The sequence below is a fragment of the Rutidosis leptorrhynchoides genome, unplaced genomic scaffold (assembly GCF_046630445.1).
Source record: "Rutidosis leptorrhynchoides isolate AG116_Rl617_1_P2 unplaced genomic scaffold, CSIRO_AGI_Rlap_v1 contig559, whole genome shotgun sequence".
Taxonomy (NCBI): domain Eukaryota; kingdom Viridiplantae; phylum Streptophyta; class Magnoliopsida; order Asterales; family Asteraceae; genus Rutidosis; species Rutidosis leptorrhynchoides.
This window is the reverse complement of record NW_027266783.1, coordinates 35,620-48,866: the sequence shown is the minus strand read 5'-3', so window position 1 is coordinate 48,866 and position 13,247 is coordinate 35,620. Positions and strand designations below refer to the sequence as shown.

Sequence of the window (13,247 nt, the reverse complement as noted above, 5' to 3'; positions counted from 1 at the left end):
AACCACAAAATCATCCGGAATCTCCTTTCCCTTTGATATCTACGTAATGAAATTTCTTGTGGTTCATTTTTATTAGCTAATTGTGGTTCAGCTTTTTCATGGGAAATTTCTACATCCAAATATTCGGCATTATCTAAATTTTCTACAACAGAAGTCGGAACAGCACTTGGAGTATATGTGGATAAAGTAATACTTATAGGATAGGAAACATTCACCCTTATTTTTGCAATTTCCACATTTGGTCTTTCATTACTCCCACTAATCTCACAATTCTTAAGGAATTTTGCATTACCAGTTCCATAATTCTCGGACTATGATTAGGAAAATAAAATATATGGGTATCCAATAAAGTAACCACTAACTGTTTCGAGAATCCAATTTTTGTTCATGTGGATTATACATACGTGCTTCTGTTTGGCAACCTCAAATATGTAGGTGTCTTAAACTAGATTTCCTTTCTGTCCATAATTCAAAAGGAGTCTTAGGAACTGTCTTACTAAGAACCTTGTTTAGCAAATATACAGTAAACTTAAGTGTATGTATCAACAAGGAGATGGATACAGTGCAATTACTTAACAAACTCCTAATCATATCCATTAATGCCCAATTACGCCGTTCTACAACACCTTTTTTGATGAGGTATGCCATTGAAACATCGACGAGTGACTTATCAGCTGAATCAAATCTCTCTTCCACAAACTTAAGGAAATCCTTAGCACTTTTATCGGTAGAAGAGTTGACTTAATATTGCCGATAATAGTCTTTCGCATAAATATAAGGCTAAGTCTATTAGACCTTGTCCAAAATTTTTTGGTAGTGAATTTCATCAATGCTCTCGTCAGTAAGAAAAACAGGTTCATCTTCCAGCAAAGTTCAGTCAAAATCCAAAACAGTTAAATGGAAATTAATTCTCGAAAAAATTTAAACCATTGAACACTAACATATCCTTCTTTGGAAGATGCTACAATACACCTTCATTAAGTAATTATCTGTAAAAATTTTAAGTATTTTCTATCATCATATTTATTCTATCTTTAAATATATAAATATATCTCATCACGAAAATACTAATATAAATATATGATATATAAATACATGATACAATTTACTCACTTTAATGATCCATAAATAATATAATGAGTCTAATTAACTTTATGATTCATTATTAATAAACATGTGTATGATGCTATCTCATAATAATTTATTCGACCATCAATTTCTTATTCAATCACTTTCATAACAAATAAATCATATAGCAAATGTCGAACAAAATATACGTTAAGACTTAATTAAGCAACAGCAAGCAATGATTAATTAAGACGATATATACAACATTAGCGCGATAACAAGTACGCGAGTATATGTCTGATCGAGAAACAAACGATCAAATTTCAAGTGCTACAGTAAAACAAAACTTGCCGTTTTAACATATAAGTATATAACACTATTAACACATAATATGATGATACGGAATAATCAACATGGCTGAATTTTAATAATTGAGTCATCACGCCAAACTGATTTTTCAAATACAAACAAAATAGTCATGTCAAAACACATACCATCGCACGCCAAGTGCCAACATAAATAAATTGTGACTTCATGCACATATATGATTGAAGCAAAACCATTTAATTATATCGACTACGATGAAAAGTCATGAAGCATAAAAGATTAATCGAACACGATCGTAAAACCATTGAACAAAGCGGCGGTTTATAACACGCTCACATGACACGTGTCTTACGAAAATTGTGAATTCAATCAACCATGATACGCAGCGGAACGTTAAATAAAATTAATTTAGTCATAAAATCAGAATGAGACTTAATTCGACATATTAAAATCATGAATTCGATAAATCAGGCTTGTATACCAGATATAAAGTTTATCAAAATTTTAAATTTATGATCTTCATAATATATAATCGAAAAAATATATATAATCGAAAAAATATATGAAAACGACGAAATCATGATCGACAATACGATAAATTGATTTCTTCATATTGACCTTCACTTGATGCTACAAATATTTTAGTAATGGTGTTATTGTGTCTGTTATCTATTACACTAATAGACAAAGATAACCAATTTATATCTAAAACTATTTTAATCTATTTATCAAGTAATCAATTTAACGGTTTATATTTAATTATCTCATTAAGACCACATAATATAATATATATATATATATTAAATATCTGAAAAACGTCACTGTAAATATTTTTTTATAACAAGTTTGTTTTAGAAAGGAATCCTATGTAAAGAAAATCAAAGGCGACGACCGAGTAAAATTCAACTTTCAATATGGAAAAGTCTGGAATTTCACCTGTTAAAAACATAAAATAATATGGCGTTTTCTTTTTGAATTTTAATTTGTATAAAAAATATTTATTTTTTATTACCATTTTTAAAATTCAAAAAGAAAATAATATGGTGTTGTCCAATTTTAATTTGCTGAATCAGAATAACCAATAGAATTATGTCCACCTATCCCTAGTGTCAATTTCTATTGAAAATTGAATTCCACAATTAAACAGTGAATTGTTTGGAATTTTCAAACTAATTATTTACTCTACCATTATCTATACTTTACATCATACATAGATAATTCTTCTCGATCTTGAAGAAAAGAAAAGTCTTCTTTGTTCCCTTCCATTGTAAAAATGGCTTCTTCTTCTTTTACCATCTCTCATCTTCTCCTAGTATTTGTCTGTAGTCTTCTACACCATCAATGCACGGCCAACAACATAACCTTAAACTCCTCGTTGTCTCCTAACGGTAACTTATCTAAATGGCTATCACCTTCAGGGGAATTCGGTTTCGGGTTCCACCAGCTCAGCAACTCCAACCATTTCCTACTCGCCATTTGGTTTGACAAAATTCCTAATGGAACAATAGTTTGGCACGCCAACGCCACTAATCCAGCCGAAATCGGCTCGCGAGTTGAACTCACGGCAAGCGGCTTAGTTCTTTCAGATCCTAAAGGTCACACAATTTGGGAAGTCAAACCTAATTCCACAAGTAATACTATCTCTCATGCCGCAATCCTAGACAATGGAAATTTCATACTTGCAGGTAAAGATAATAGTAATAATAATGGTTCCTTAATTAATGTGTGGGAAACTTTCAAGAATCCTACAGATACGATCTTGCCAGGTCAAGTATTAGATTTAGGTTCCACATTGTATTCCAGGTTTTCTGAAACTAATTACTCTAGGGGAAGATTCGAGCTCCATTTCTGGAATAATGGAAGTCTAGAGCTGAATCCTGTAGCCTGGCCTACTGAATATCGTTATAATTGGTACTACAGTAGTTGGACTAATAACAGTTTAAATGCTTCTCAGTCTGGTTACCAACTGGAATTTACGGAATCAGCCAATCTTTACATAATTAGAAAGAATGGAGAAAATGCTCCGATTCCAAATTGGGACACTGTATCTACTAATACCGAAGACTATTATTACCGAGCCACATTGGATTTTGATGGAGTGTTCTCACAGTATGCTTATCAGAAGAATTCTAATATTGGTACTAATCAGAGCTGGCAGATTCTTAGATCCATTCCTCTAGACATTTGTAATGATATATTTAACGAGTATGGTAGTGGAGCTTGTGGGTTTAATAGCTATTGCACGTTGATTAAAGATCGAAAGCCGACTTGTGATTGCCCACCGGGATATGAATTCATTGATCCTAATTACAGATTTAGTGGTTGCAACCCGAGTTATCCACAAGGGTGTTCAATAGACGATGGATCAAGAAATCCCGAAGATATTTATGAATTAAGGCAGTTTCAAGATGCGAGGTGGCCGTTGAACGAGTACGAGATATTGTCGCCTTTAAATCAGTCGAGTTGTGAAAATTCTTGCTTGAACGATTGCTTTTGTGCAGCTGCCAGTTTCGATGGTGAGACATGTTGGAAGAAGCGGCTGCCATTGTCTAATGGAAGATTTACCAATGATGATTTCACAACATTTTTCTTCAAACTAAGGAAACAACAAGTTTCTAGTACTACTCCCGAAAAAGATAAAGGAAGAAACAGATCAGTTAATGTATTGAAAGGTCTTTTGGGAGGTTCTGCATCGTTCAACGCCATTCTCATGATAACAATCATATCTCTTGTAATGTTATTATTCAAGAGGAAGCCAGAGAAGGTTGTGGTTCGTAAGTCAGAGTTTTCTGAATATTCAAATTTATATTCATTTACATACAAGGAACTCGAACAAGCTACTGATGGATTCAAGGAAGATCTAGGAAGGGGAGCTTTCGGCATTGTGTATAAAGGTGTTGTTCGTTCTGGGAAGTTTATTGCAGTCAAGAAGTTGGACAAGCTCGCTCCAGAAAGGGAAAAGGAATTCAAAGCAGAAGTGAGCGCAATCGGAAACACACGTCACAAGAATCTAGTCGAATTGCTAGGATTCTGCGATGAAGGACCTCATCGTCTCTTAGTCTACGAATTCATGAGCAACGGAACTTTGTCGAGCTTCCTCTTCGGGCTTCCACGACCTGATTGGCATCATAGAGTCACAATGACAATTGGAATTGCTACAGGACTTGTCTACTTGCATGAAGAATGTAATGTAGGTATCATCATCCATTGTGATATAAAGCCTCAAACATACTACTAGACGAAAATTTCAATGCGAGGATTTCTGACTTCGGATTGTCGAAACTATTGTATGCGAACCAAACTCGGACGCAAACAATGATCAGAGGAACTCGAGGATATGTCGCTCCAGAGTGGTTCAAGAACGTAGCCATTACGCCGAAAGTGGATGTTTACAGCTTTGGCATAGTTTTGTTGGAAATCATTTGTTGCAGAAAAAGTGTGGTAATGGAATTTGAGGAACAGGATGATGCCATACTCGCAGACTGGGCTTACGATTGCTATAAGGAAGGGAGGATTTCTGATTTGGTTGGTGGTGACGAGGTGGCGATGGAGGATATAGATAGGGTGAAACGGTGGGTAATGATAGCAATCTGGTGTATTCAAGAGGATCCATCAAAAAGGCCAATAATGAAGATGGTTCTAAGAATGCTAGAGGGTTTTGTTGAAGTTCCATTTCCTACAATTTCTTGTGATTTTAGTTGCGTAAAATAGAAAAGAGAAATGCTTCAACATAAATTAAGGATGTAATTTAAATATGTTGTTTGCTATATACTTTATATTTATCAATGCAAGCAAACTTAATTAATTCAACCGGAATCAACATAAATTGTAAACCGGCATCTGCACTAAACTGAACAAACTCTCACTTATTCATCAAAACTTCAATCTGATCTTTCTGATTAACGACATTTCTCATTCGGCAACTGTAGAAACTTCCAATTCTTCTATCTATAGCTCCGTCATCTAGTAGAGAATTGTCACTTTGTTCTTAAATTCTATTATGAGGATCGTGGAAACATAGAGATCCACTAAAAGGATTTATTTAACAGCCACACGATGGAATTGAATAGGAATGAAGTACAAATAATTTTTTCTCTAGAAGTAACAATGGAAGAGGAGGGTGTTATATAAATGATTCCTTGATAACCAACCAGCTTTAAGTATTCCAATTGATGAATTCCAGATTCAGTTATAACATTATTTCCATTTCCTAGAAAATTGAACACTTGTCGCGCTTCTGCTTGTGCCTTTTTCACATCTCTAGGATTTCTCAATAGCTCAGACATCTCCTGTCACGACCCGAAAACCACCTTCGTCGTGATCGGCATTTCATTTTTCTCAAGTAAGGTTAAGAGAAACCTATTATTATTTTCGATGTCAGAAATATTAAATTATTGAACAATTTATCAATGAACTTAAGAAGTCATTAATTTTTACAAATTAACTCTACCAACACGGAGTAACATCTATTTGAGAAAAAATGAAAAGATTTTATGACTAATAAAGAAATCCTAAAATTTTTACGCGCTTTCTCGGGTCGCTTAATCTATACACTGCAAGAAAAATTAAGTAGTATTTGGATGAGTGACAACGCATTCAATAAGTACAAATACATAATATAATAACATAAAGATAGACTAATAAATTGTACCCCAAAGAAGTTTCGAAATCGATTAAAGATTTCCAAAACTCGCTTCCCTCCCAAAACAACGTGAATATATGTATCTATATTTGAAAACTCATTTAACCCGACACTCACCAACCCAAAATCCAAACCCACTACTTTAAGGAATCACAAAAATGTAACACAACCAACAACATCTAAACAAACCAACACCCTTACCAAACCCAATGAAAACTCTGACATTTAACCTGGTCGGTCGACATCATTTGGTCCCTAGATAGTGTCTAGGAACAATTGTAACGACGAGTATCCGCATCTTTTGCCTCAGGTAACACAAAGCAAAAACCTTCGGCCTAATTACGGGCTCTGTTACACAACAAGTCATCTTCCCTCAATGACAATGACGACAAAGTCACTCTACCCTCAATGGTAGACAGTGACGGAACCCAACAATAAATAGTCTCATATACTCGGTCTATGGACATAATCTACAACATGTGCCTGAAAATCATATCACAAACTCAATTCCCCAATCCATTTTACAACTCAACTCTTTACCCAATTCTCACAACCAACTCAGAGCTCTATATAACAAACCAAGTACAAAACATCTTATCAATAATGAAGTTAATTAGCAATAAACAATTTTATATATCAAACCAATTTTCAAATATCTAATCACTAATCAAACCAATTGACATTTTATCCAACCAGTTCCTGAATACATCATATCCGTAAATATATATAGGTATATATTTATACGTACCAATTATGGACCTACGGTTTATTAGTAAACCGTTATACTATTATATGTTGTAATCAATACTTATTTTCTCCGCAACACAACTCCTATGTCGAAGAACATTCGATCGCACGACAATTCCATCTATGTCACCTAAAGTAGTTAGAGACACTATAACCAGTTCTCTTAATCCGTACCGATTCTCATACATCTTATATGAGATATCATGAATGCATGAAATATAATCTATGTGTCATGCTGAATGCACACAATTCCATTTAACAACACACCAAAACAATCATTTACAACAAAACATACAACATGCAATTTCAGGATGAATACCTTTATCAAAATATTCTCCATTTCTTCATAACCATAACCACTCCATTAAACAATTTTGGATAATGAAAGTAGACTTCCTTATCTTTTTAAAAGTATATTCCATATGGTCTAATTCTATCAGATCAATTTACTAGGAATTTTCAAATTCACGGAACTTGCAAGTTTTACACAGCATGACAAAATAATATTCAAAATTCCATAAATCTAGCTACAAAACACTAAATGATAAACCGTTTAAAACACGATAAAATAGACACATAGAGCTTTCTGCACATATGTAATACATATCAGATAGTTGAGTTTTCTTAGAAGATGAACCGAAATTCCTTAACAAGAGAAAGAAATCGATTCAATGATAGCAACACGAAGAAAACAAAGATTCGATGTAACAGTGGAATGAAAACTTAAAATTGAAAATAAATTGCTCTTATCTTCTCTTTTTCAATACTAAAAATTAAAAAATAATGTAAATTGAAATTTCTCAGTTTTTGATTAATCTAAAGTGCTGGGAAAATAAAATGGAATGGAAAAGCTCTCATTCAATTTTTTTCCTACAGCTATTACATATATATAATAAGGTTTTTCTTACTCACCAAACACTTAACTAGCCAATAGTGGCATTACATGTATGCCAATCACATTACGCCTAATGACATACTACTATTGGTCGAGAAAAAAGCATAATACTAGACTGAATTATTAAAAAATAGGATAAATCAATACTGGTTTTTTTAAACCAGCATTAGACACAATCTAATATTATCACTTTGAGGACAAACTTTTACTTCTGACTAAGGAATCTTCAATGCAGCTTTATTGACACATTTGAATAATCATATATGACATATTTGCAGTAGGAAATCAGTAAATTTTCGAGACAAACAAAAAATTACCATTTGAGCTAAAAAGTCTTGTAAAGTCACCATCAAAATGTATTTTTCAACTCTGCATGTTAGAAGTGCAATGCAACCATTCAAACACTTCATAAACATCATATATAACTTAAATGCAGCATCCATTAGTCATTTTGCAACAAGAAATATAAAAATGACATTTGAGTTCTTTAAAGAGCCAAAAACAACAACCTGGATGGTCAGATTCTTCATATGAGCTCTTCTCTATATTTTTTTTTTCACATGCATGTTTAGAATACTATTTTACACCTTTTGTTCAAGTTTGAGCCCATTTAGACTTACCATTAAAAAGATAATTATTTTGGTCCCTGCAATACTTTTTCTGAGCTGCAAGTCCTTGTATGTTGTTTCTGCAGATTCTATTTTTTCAGAGGCAATGCAGCTTGGTTCAAGCTCTTCCATCATCTCTATATACCTTCCCAAGGTATCACCAAACTTCACAAACATTATTCCACGTTCCTTCTTCACTAATGCCATTTGTTTCAAGTCTTCTTTAATCTTCAAGAAATCTTTCTTAATCTTCAAGCAAACTTTCGTTAACATGTACATAAGTATTAACTTGATGAATTCTTTGAATGCAGAATTCTTGAAACGATCAAAACCAACAAGTTTAACCGGGCCAAAAACATCACGAAATACAGAGCATCAATAGACGAGTTATCCAGTTTTACAAATTGACCTACTTTCATTCAAAAATACATCATTCAAACTCCAGAAATCTGATTCACAAGCCGTTTGAACCAAATTAAACTATACACAAATATCTTTCTTTACATATAACATACATATACTAAAACTTGAAAACCTATACCGAACTACAGAATCTGATTTTTTACAAAATAACTTATCTTCAATTCTACAACATATAACCCATCAAAGTGACTCTAAAACTCACTTATACACCAAAACATGAACAAGCCAAAAATCAAAAACTCATAAATCAGAAAAATTAAACCATATATCATCAATTCCACCACACCCAATCATTCAAATACTATCTTACAATACTATGATCACTGATTACAAATAAAATAATCAATAAAGATGAGATTACGGATTTTCTATATATAATTCTTTTTTATGATATTTCTATATATAAATTGAGTGTATACCTTATTAAATCAAAATTTCTTAATCTCCTAATTCAATTCTATAATTTCCCATTAATCTCCTTTTTTTCTTCTTCTTCTTCTCCTCTCTCTCTTCTCTCTTCTCTTGTTTTTTTTTTAAACGTTTTATGGCTTCCACCACTAATCTTAAATATTTAAAAATTACACTTACATCCTCATACTTTCACAATTAATCCCTCAAACTTTCAAGTTTAAAAATATACAATTTATTTCTTACATCTATTTAACTTCTAATATAACATCATAACATTATATAATATGTTACGAAATCATTTTAATCTAATCATGCGTCTTGTTATATGAGACAATGAATGCATGTATAATAAGAAGATAAAATTCTACCGCTAATTAATTATTGATTAGGGTGTAACATTTCCCATTCTACAGTTGTGGCTAATGTCTCACTCGGAGCAACGAAAAGATCCTACAAAAAAAAGTGCACGAGTGCAAGAAGAATGTTTCTTCCCTTCAGGTTGAGTTGTCAGTTTCGATTCTGTATATTATGGAATTAATTTCAATCTAGACCTAAGAATATTGAACCACATTCTATTACTAAGATTCATACTTTTTAAGAATATTGAACTAGTGTGGAACCAATCCTGCTGATCGGTTTTGAACCGAAATTAAATTTGATCAAATCACATGTCTATGAGAGAGGATGCTTTTATAGAAAAGAAGAATGAAAGTGAAGGGAGAGTGAAGTTTGGCAATGGAGAAACAATCTTGATTGAAGGAAAAGGAAAAGTTGAGATAGAAATTATGAATGGAAAGTCAGTTCTTGAAGATGTGTACTTTATACCTGGACTGGATCAAAATCTCATCAGTGTTGGTCAGCTGCTTGACAAGAATTATGTTGTTTACTTTGAAGATGGAGAATGCTTAATCTTCAATGCTTCCAGGGAATTAGTCAACAGGATTCCACAGATTAATAGAATGTTCAAGCTTAGAATGGAAGAAGTAGAAGGTACATTTCAAGCTCCAACTCTCTCTGAAGTAACACAACTGTGGCATAAAAGACTGGGGCACTCTAGTCTGGATAATATACACTCAATGCAAAGGAAGGCAATAGTAAAAGGAATACCAAGTATGTGCAGCAGAATGGAGCAAGTATGTGAGCCATGTGCTAAAGCTAAAAGTCACATGGCATCATTCCCTTATAGTTCTTCGAGGTCAACTGAAAAACTTCAAATAATCCACACTGATGTCTGTGGCCTAATGGAAGTTCCATCTCTAAAGGGAAATAGGTATTATGTAGAATTCATTGATGATTATAGTAGATATTCTTAGATCTACTTTATGAAAATCAAGGATCAAGTCTTTGGGATGTTCAAGCTATTCAAGACTGATGCAGAATCAAAATATGGCACTAAAGTGAGATGTTTAAGGAGTGACAGAGGAGGGGAATATGTTTCAAATGAAATAAAAGCTTACTGTGAGAAGATGGGAATCTTTCAACAATTTTCTGTGGCATATACTCCTCAGCAGAATGGAGTTTCTGAGACGAAGAAAAGGACTATTATAGAGATGGGGAAGTCAATGATGTTTGGTATGACCATACCAAGAAAATTTTGGACAGAAGCCTATTATACTGCAGTTTACATACAGAACAGGCTTCAAACTAAAGCTCTAGATGGGAAGACTTCTTTTGAGATGATCTTTGGCACCAAACCAACTGTGAGCCATCTAAAAGTGTTTGGCTGTATAGCCTATGCACATATACTAGATGCAAAGAGAAAGAAGATGTCAGAGAAAGCAATAAAAGGAGTAACGATGGGTTATAGCTTGAATGCAAAAGGATATAGAATTTTTGATCCTACAAGCAATGCTATGATAGTTAATCAAAGTGTGAGATTTGATGAAAATGCTGAGTGGCCTTGGAGTGAACCTACAGTGAGAGAACCAGGAAGAGTGATAGTAGAATTACCAATGCAAACACCCATAATTAATGAAGTCCTGAGTGAGAACTCATCACTTGATGGGGAATCACCTAGGCAAATTAACTCTGAAATTCATTCTAATGCAGGAACTCCACTATCAAGTCCAGGAGAAAGAGATGATAATCCTGGAGACCTCAATGACTTCTCAAGTCCAAGAGGAACACCAAATAAGGATACTGAAGTTCCTACAACACCAGAAAGTTCAGACAACTCTCAAGAAGATGGAGACAATAAAACACCAGAAGACCTTGAACCAAGGAGGAAGAAAGTAAAGTCTCTGTCAGAGATTTATCAAAATGCACCACCAGCTCCTAATCCTGACTTGCTGGAATACATCTGTGCAGCAGAAGATTGTATCAATAGGGAGCTGGAAATTGCAATGTTTATCAATATGGAGCCTAGAACTTATAAGCAAGCAGAGAAGATGAAGGAATGGCAGGCTGCAATGCAGGAGGAATGGAAAGCAATCATGGATAATGACACTTGGTTTCTGTGTGATAAACCAACTGAGAACACTAAGGTGATTGATACTAAATGGGTGTACAAGGTAAAACTGAATGCAGATGGGAGTGTGAGTAGATATAAGGCCAGATTGGTGGTCAGGGGATATAAACAGGAGTATGATGTTGATTATGAGGAGACATGTGCTCCTGTTGCCAAATTGGATACAGTCAGAAAGCTTATAGCACTTGCAGCAAGCAACAGCTAGAAAATCCACCAACTTGATGTTAAGAGTGCCTTCTTGAATGGCTATCTGGATGAGGATGTCTTTGTCAAACAACCTGAAGGCTTTGTGAAGAAAGGAGAGAAGCAGAAAGTTTACAAGCTTGTTAAGGCATTGTATGGCCTTAAGCAGGCTCCTACAGCTTGGTATGCCAGAATCAATGGCTACTTGATTGAAAATGGCTTTGAAAGGAGTCCAAGCGAAACAACTCTTTATGTGAAATGTGAAGGGAAGGAGAAGATCATTTTCTCTCTTTATGTAGATGATATGCTGATAATAGGAACAAAGGAGCACTTGGTGGTTGAATTCAAGAAACTCATGAGCACTTGGTGGTTTCAAATGACAGATTTATGAGAGATGAAATATTTCTTATGCTTGGAAATTGATCAAACAGAGACTGGGAACTTCATTCATCAGAAGAAGTATGCAGAGGAGATGATAAGAAAGTTCAATATGGTGGACATCAATGCCATTTCTACACCAATGGAGACTCAGCTCAAATTGGAAAACACAAAACCAGGTGAGGAGTTTGATAGCACACTTTACAGGAGTATGATAGGATCTATCATGTACTTATGTGCATCTAGACCTGATATGGCCTGTACAGTCAACATGTTAGCCAGCTTCAATACTAATCCATCCAGGCCACATGCTGTCTATGTGAGAAGAATACTGAAGTTTGTGAAATACAGTTGTGATCATGGCCTGTGGTATGAAAAAGGAGGTAATGGGAACTTACTTGTTTTCTCTGATGCAAGCTATGGAAATGAACAAAGATGCAGAAGTAGGAGTGGTTATTGTTGTAGTTTTGGGGACAGGTATTTTCTCATAGAGTTCAAAGAGTCAGAAAATTGTGGCCCAATCCACAGTTGAAGCTGAATATATTGCCTTGAACATGGCTGCAAAGCAAGCAGTGTGGATTAAACATCTGTTAGCTGACATTGGTGAACTGAAGGAGGAGTGCATCACCATCTACTGTGATTCAAGTTCAGCTATCTCTACGGCTGAGAATCCTTGAGATCACATGAGGACTAAACATGTGAAGATCAAATACCATCTCATTAGAGAACTGATTGAGGACAAGCCTATCAAGCTGGCATTCTGTAGAACAACTTACCAGATAGCAGATATCTTCACCAAATACTTACAAAGATGGAGATTTGAAGCCCTGAAGAAAATGATTGGTATGCAGATTCCACTCAACAAAGGAAGAACTATTGAAATGGGTTGTTTGGTTACTCCTGCATACCAAGACCTTATTGATGCATTGGTGAGTTCTCAAGTCAGGCCAAAGAACAATGATTCAAAGAAGAAGAAGATTATACAGCAGAAAAGCTTGGAGAAGAAGAAGCTTAGTCTGTAAGCAACTGTCTTTGGGAATTTTGCTTCAAAAACATTCCTCATTGTGCTCTTAAGGAATCTGAACAAAGAAGCAATAA

General features: G+C 34.4%; 1 pseudogene; it reads left to right on the top strand.

Annotated features, from left to right (window-relative positions):
* The first annotated feature begins 2,668 nt into the window (after positions 1-2,668).
* LOC139884490 (G-type lectin S-receptor-like serine/threonine-protein kinase LECRK3) lies at positions 2,669-5,106 on the top strand (annotated as a pseudogene).
* Positions 5,107-13,247: the final 8,141 nt, after the last annotated feature.